Source organism: Sinohyriopsis cumingii, chromosome 9, assembly GCF_028554795.1.
Source record: "Sinohyriopsis cumingii isolate HCF-2022 chromosome 9, ASM2855479v2, whole genome shotgun sequence".
Classification (NCBI taxonomy): Eukaryota; Metazoa; Mollusca; class Bivalvia; order Unionida; family Unionidae; genus Sinohyriopsis; species Sinohyriopsis cumingii.
In genome coordinates, this window is record NC_142969.1 from 120,711,871 (window position 1) to 120,719,581 (window position 7,711).

The window sequence follows — 7,711 nt, forward strand, 5'->3', positions numbered from 1 at the left end:
TTTCATCTTGAAAGCAAAAAGTCAAATGACTCAAGTTCAAACACCATAAACTACTTTATAGTCATAGCAGACCAGCGTATATAAAAGGGTGTGTGTCTTGTCCTTTCACTATTCATTTCACTCTCGAGCCGAGCACAACGATGGAAGAGACTGACCAGATGGAACGTTTCGTCAGAGCTTTGCGAGGGGTCATTAGAAAATTCTCTTCAGACCAGCCTACGGACTACTCTCCTTCCTTTAGAGATAAAAGTCAAGATACTTGCTATATCTGTCAGAAGAGAGGGCATTGGTCTTCAGAGTGTCCAGACCGTCAAAAAAGAAAAAAAACAGGGGATAAAAGAGACAAAAGTCAAGATACCTGTTATTATTGTAAAGAAAAAGGACATTGGTCTCCAGATTGCCCAAAAAAGAAACAAGAGGAGTCAGAAGAAGAGAGGAATTCTTCAGAAGAAGAGAGGGATTCTTCAGAGGAAGAGAGGGATTCTTCTGAGGAAGAAAGAAGACAGGTGAAGAAAAAGAAACAGGAGAAAAAAAGAAGAAGGGAAGAAAGCGAGGAGGAAGAAGAGGAAAAGAGTGTGACGGTGAAGAAATTCAAAAAACAGAGAGACTAAACAAGGAGAAAAGAAGAAATTAATGAACTTTTTATTAAAGTGTTGTGTTATAAATTGTGAATTGGATTGTAAAAAATGGAGAAAAGAATAAATGAATGATATAAGGTAAGTGTCTTTGAGTTGTGATTTTAAAATAAGAAGCTACACTCACGCACTCATACACAGACACGTATTAAAAGGGTAACATGGGTGAGTTTTTATTTTGAGTTATTGGCAAATTGAAATTGTATTTCTTTTCGAGAAATGTGGGTGGCCCTGAAAAGGGCCTTTTTTCTTCATGGTGTAGGGGTGAGTTTAAGCAATCAATTTTAACTGCCTTAAGCCTTTGCCACGGCCAAGGCCTACTTCTGGACTGTGTAATGTTGATGATGATAATGATTGGGTTGAAATCACTAAGGGTGGTACGGTAGGCTTAGTCACAGGGTTGACATGTTTGGCTCGGGAAGGTCGTATTCTCTTCGGTCGTGATAAAGAAGTCTGATACATTTGTTTCAGACTTCTTAACTCCGCTAAAATGTCCAACAGTACCGTGACCGTTTGATTTTCACCCTCTTGTTTCTTTGCTGCTACTTCTTCTTGCTGTTGTTGCTGTTGTTTTTTTCTTACCTCTTCTTCTTGTTGCTGTTGCTGTAGGAGAAAAGTCTGTTCCGCTTCCTTTTGTCGTTGTATAAATTTCTCCAATTCTTCTTTCTGTCTCTGTCTAAAATTCTCCACTTGCGGTAATGAAGAAAGTAACGAAGGTTCCGGAACAAATTCTTGCGAGGAGAGAAAATCCACAAAATCCCAATTCACCTCTTCTGAAAGTAAGTCCGGGTTCCCTTGGGCAGTCTCCCCTGCTGGTGCACCCCACTGGATCGTTTTCTGAGTTTCCGTCATGTTGAATCACTGTCGCATAGATTGACTGCACACAAGCGCTAGCGAATCTATATTGACTACGTGACGTCACAGACTGCTCTCTTCGGATTGGATGCGAGCTGACTGAATTCTGTAACGCGTGTTCGGATTGGTAAATGAACTCAATCCGTTTCAATCCTTCCTCCGCCTATAAATAAGCGCCGTTCAATGCATTGATTCACCTGTTCTCGTCGCTTCAAGATGTGGACTACAGTTGAGTCATCCACCCTTGTGTCTTCCATGATGTTTCGGACAGACTTGCTCATGTATGTCCGATCGAAGTGGACCGTTGTCCACAGGACAAACACCAGCCTGTGGATACGTAGGATCTACGTCGAAAGACAAGGATGCCTGAAAAGAGTGCTGATGTACGGACCAACAGTAAGACGCAGCCTAAGGACAAGAAGAAGACCAATGCGGTGCCATTTATGTTAATGAATACATTAACATAAAACCCAAAGGCCCTTTTCAGGGCCAGCCATATTTCTCGAAAAGAGATAGCCTTTCCATTGCCTACCCCTTTTTTAAAAAAAAATTTTTTTAAAATTTAAAAAAAAATCCCATGTTAAATTCCCCTTGTACGTAGAGTGACCCACGATTTATTCCCATGTTAAATTCCCCTTGTACGTAGATTGACCCACGATTTTTCGCCATGTTAAATTTCCATTGTACGTAGATTGACCCAGGGGTCCCTGTAATGCTAATTCCCATTGTACGTAGGGTGACCCCATTCACTACTACCGATGAACCGAATTTCTAAATTTGATTGGAAGTCATACAAATGAAACTGTTGAGGATTTAACACGTATATAAAACATGTACAACTCCCTCGCGTTGTACCAATAACTTCATTATGCCATGTTTTAAACGTGCAATATTTAATACTTCGTTCAAATATTTTAAACAAATTATTATCTTCAACAAATGAAGATGGGTCAAAATTAATACACTGCGTTTAGTAGGTAACACATAGATATTCGGCATATTTATCAGCCACATAAGTATTAGTCCCTGAGAGAGATTGCGGTACACTGTACCAAGCTTGTGTTTTGCACTTTTCTTACTTCTAAATATTTGTATCCCATGACTTCTGAACCAAAGTATAACAATTGGTTTAACTATATTACCAAGAAGTTTAGGATTATGAAAAACAACTAAAGTAGTCAAACGAACTCTGATTTGTAAAGATACATTCAAAAGGATTTATTAGCATGGAAAGTGATTGTGTGTTTAGCTTTACTCCAGAATAAACAAAATCCATATATTAACACAAAGGGACACATTCAATCTACTGACCTCTACAATATCCCGTTTACACACTCGCTCAATATTTCTACATTCCTAAAAGAATCAGATTTATCCAGACTGACATTCATTTCAGAATTTTTAAAAAATTCACATACAAATATATTTGCGTATGCAATCAAATCACAGCTTGCAACTCATCGGCATGCAAATTAGCAAATGTACGCTTCTAGTTCTCATTTAAAAAGATAGATATCGCTTCCGTAAGAACATCAATCAATATGCAGAATAAATCCGATAAAAACACAACCTATCCACGTACTTACATGACAGGAAAATTAATCTGTTGTTTTAATACATCGTTTTACACTAGCTTACATTGATTCAAATATATCCATGAACTTACCACGGATACCTTCTCGCGATAAAGAGAACCAAAATTTTATGTGAGTTTCAAAGTTTGAGAAAAAACACACAAATTTCACAAAAATATACCACCCATCCATGACAATATTTCTGTACAATTGATTATAGATAAAATATTGACTATATTTTGCAAAATATTGCTTGTGATTCCATGAATAATATTAATATCATCAGACGTCTTACATAATCTGGTATTCAATATGTTTGCAAAAACTATGCAACTAAAGAAATACCTCTATAACCGTAGGTCTCCTGAACTGACTCGTTCTTATATAATATACAAATTATGCACACGCATCATTCCTATGGAAATATACCCGAGTCAAAAGTGATGTCAAACACAATCAGTACGGAATGTGCAATATCTATGGAAGTTCTATGAACGTCACAATTACCAGGCCGTCAGGTCCACAAGGCCGCCTTGAAGTAATGCTTTCAGTAAAACCAACAATTTCATATGTAGTAATTGGTTCATTGAAAATGTCATTATTACGTTTAATATCAAATTTATTTTATGTATCACGGCTCGCAGTAGCTTTAACATTTCCAGGAAGTAATTTTCTAAAATAATCTATAGACTGAGATGCAGTAATACGTGCCTCGTTACGTTATTAAATGTTTTAACATTCTTTATGTGGTGATTGAACAGATAACACTATTATAACTTGCCAGAAAAGATAAATCGATAAAGAACCCGAATACCTCCATGGAATCTGTACATAGAGGAAGTCGACAAAGGATATGAAAGTGTTAGAACAGTTTGTCATCAATCGTGATATTGGTTGTAAGAACCGAGTGTGCAAGTTGTGATTGTGATATGACCTCATTTTCTTTGCATTAACTGAGAGGAAATAAACAGAAGAAGCTCAGAATGATCATCAAATACTAAATTACATAAAGGAGGGTTCTATTATAAAATAGAGCATTGATTACAAAAACCACTGCACGTTTTTGCACACAAATAGAAAAATCTGAGAAAGAGAACGATGGTTTATCAAAAATCAACACTAGTTTTGTTGTAGAAAGTAGCATAATTTTAAGAAACAATGTCTGTACGTTGTAAACGAGACAAACCTGTTTAATTATAGTATTGACATATAAACCGTAGAATGATTTAGTGACAGGAATGAGATTGTGTAAATCGAAGAATAATTCGGTTACCGGAATGAGATTGTGAAAATCGTAGAATAATTCAGTGACAGGAATGAGACTGAAAACCATTTTCAAGACTTGCAAGATAAAGTCAAGTAAAGGCTATGCGCGCGTAGTGGATGCTGGGAAGAGGGGTAATCTTTGTTTAGATGCATGTATGTCCCTTTGAAGAAGCATTTACACCCCATCAGGCATGATTTAAGGCATTGTTTTTGTGATATTTTTGCTTCAACATTTTGAAAAAATTGTAGAATATACGGATTAAATAGGCAGATCTAAGTCTTTGTTGGGTTTTTAGTAGTCCAAATTTGTAAGCGCATATAATAATGATCGTCTAAATGAGGAGGACGATTTAAATTATTAGCTAGTTTCAAATTCATTTTCTTCTAATATTGCAAAAGCAAACAGGTAGAAAGTTTGTTTTAAGGAACAAGAGCTTTATAATGTGTAATAGAATAAGTAGAATAGTATGCTAATATTAGTCGCATAATAAAACTAACCAATAGAAATAGAGTATAATGTTGCGCTTCCTCATTCGCTTTATTTTTGGCCTAAAATCAGTTACTTTTCGATAATAAACCCTTCTTGAAGGATTTTAAGTTTATATTTATGCAACTATGTTTATAAATAAGCTGAAGATTTCATGAAAATTGGATGATGAATGTCAAATTTATGTCCTTTTGATCATTACTTTTTACATAGTGACTATAACTTTGATATCGTGGCTTTACACGTGAATTGTTCCTTAATTTTTCTGTATAAACTAGAATGTGTTCTGAGGATATACAAAGGAACTTTATTCCAAATGCCTCGATACAGCATATTCTTATAATGTTTTTGTGCCATAAAATACCATATAAAAGCTAACCTAACCAGCAATGCTAGAGTTCGTATGCGTATTTTAATTTGAAATATGTCAATTCTGATTGGAGGGCTTGCAGAGTCGACGATTCGTCAGTTGCATATAGTCCTTGAACCAGTAGGCATATGCATTCCTCAGATAAATCATCACTGATACAAATGAGATATTTTTCTTGCTAATTCTCGTCGTTGTCTTGAATCTTTTCAACGATTATTACCTCTGTACCTGCATCGAATCAGAAACGTTTAAGTTTGACTTCCTTGATCTGAAATGGACTTTTTCACAGACGTATACCAGGAAGTTAGGAAGGCGTTTACGCCAGCACTGTCTAAACAGACGGTGCAAAGCTGAGGATAACATATGAGCCTCTGAGCACAAAGGCGTTAGAAAGTCACATATATAAGAAATCTTGTGAAAAAGTGTCTCCACTGGAAGAAATATAGTAATCAACCTTATTCAGTACCAGCAAATGCCTAGAAACTTAAAACCCACACGTATAAGCTTAATGATTCACAGTAATTTCACACGACGAAAAGAAAGACGTGTGTTGCTCAAATAGTAAAAATGATGTACTTTACTCATAGTAAAGTGATGTAGTCACTCAGATAGTGAAAAATGAGGTACTTTTACTCGAATAGTAAAATGATGAAAAGATAGGACAGATATACAAAATATATTTACACTCCCCAAACAATGTGTATAACAAATCCCAAAAATTAGCCTACGGTTAAAAGATTACATGTATGGAGTTACACAAAACACAAAGTCACTAGCATACGTGGCTATCAGTCACATTGGTCAATCAAGCAATCAGCACTACAGGTAGTCACCGACCACTATTCAATTCCTTGGTGAATCAAGCAATCAGCGCCCACCAATCGATCAGTAGTAGCTCCCGATCTCCTACTACTCAATCAGCAACACACTGTTAATTCAAGCAACATGCTGTTCATTCCAGCAACACACTGTTAATTCCAGCAACACACTGTTAATTCCAGCAACACACTGTTCATTCCAGCAACACACTGTTCATTCCAGCAACACACTGTTAATTCCAGCAACACACTGTTCATTCCAGCAACACTGTTCATTCCAGCAAAACACTGTTAATTGCAGCAACACACTGTTCATTCCAGAAACACATTCGAGCAACACACTGTTCATTCAGCACTATGGCTGCTTTGGTCAGATTTAAAGTTGCTATGGTCAACTTCTGTGGTCAGCTCTACAGCTGGTACCTCGTCGACTCTGATCAGCTGAAATTAAACACCGTGTATTAAGAATGAAGCGGGCATATACGATAACATGTAATGACGTTATATACGGTAACCTGTACAAATTATATTATTGGCACAACATTACAAAGCAATTAACAGGTTCAGAAGCGAACCTACCCGTGTCGCATAAGAATCAGATGGTACTAAACGTTTCTTTAAAAAAAAATGCAACTTTATTGCTAATATAGATTGCGTGTTAAGTCACATACAAGAATAACAAATATTTGCATTATACTACACAGGTCAGAGTTACATAGAAAATGTACAAAAATAAACTTGGTAGTATAATAGGTATAATTATTAATATACATAACAAATTAATAAATGACTCGCATACCTCTGAAGCTCAGCATGTGCAAGTCCTTGACTTATTGGTGCGGTCTCTCTCTGATTCCATCATAGAGAGGACCCCCCAGTGCCGAAATTTTAATGATTTTATGTGTTTTGTTGCCCTGATAGTATATGTAGTACGTGTATGTTCCAATAGAATTTTGACAGAAATTTATTTCATTTGGATTAGGGTTTTTGTACACCGTCCTACTCTAATGTTTATATAGCTCCTTAACCCTGGCTGGTTTCGGAGGTTTAATTACCTTAGTGATCCTTGCCAGGGATCTATGTTGTCCATGCGTATGCTATATCCGTATGATATATCCGTATGCTACATGTACTATATCCTACCCTTTTGTTTTTTTTTTTATCGACTGGCTCTATCATCACATTTATGTTTATAGTTGTCTTTAGTTATGAGGATTCCTATGTATACAAAAATAATTCCAGCTAGGGAGATCCGGTATTAGCATGTGGCGGTGGCATGTGACTCAAGTATTTTGTTCGCACCCTTCCGCGACAGAGGCCACTACCTTCATTCCCATGCTTTGAATCGTTATCTAACGGGAAAGTGATGTGTGTATAATAGAAGAGGAAAGATAAAGTTTGAGAATAAAATAATGAAGAGGAGAAATAAGATAGAAAAAATATTTTTATTGCTGAGTGTATGTTATGCATTTTATACCTTGTAGTTTTAGTAGATTGTACATGTACCCCAGTTTTTGTGTTTTCGTAATGTTCTATAATTTGACCTTACCTTTGGGGAGATCAGATACGACCCGTGCTTCCTCATGTGAGCCACGTAGCTTAGGCATTGTACCATCATATGCTCCTTAATCAGTAAGGCCGATCACTGTCTCACTGTTTTTGTTCTTATTCTACATATCGATGTTGTTCGATGCATTAAGTTTCTA

The 7,711-nt window shown here is 36.4% G+C and overlaps 1 long non-coding RNA gene and 1 pseudogene across 1 annotated transcript in view; both read right to left on the bottom strand.

Moving 5' to 3' along the window:
- Positions 1 to 7,612, bottom strand: part of LOC149792609 (uncharacterized) — a 31,607-nt pseudogene extending 23,995 nt beyond the window's left edge.
- The window catches only part of LOC149792608 (uncharacterized), an 82,666-nt gene that overhangs the window by 47,233 nt on the left and 27,722 nt on the right, over positions 1 to 7,711 (bottom strand). The window lies entirely within an intron of this gene.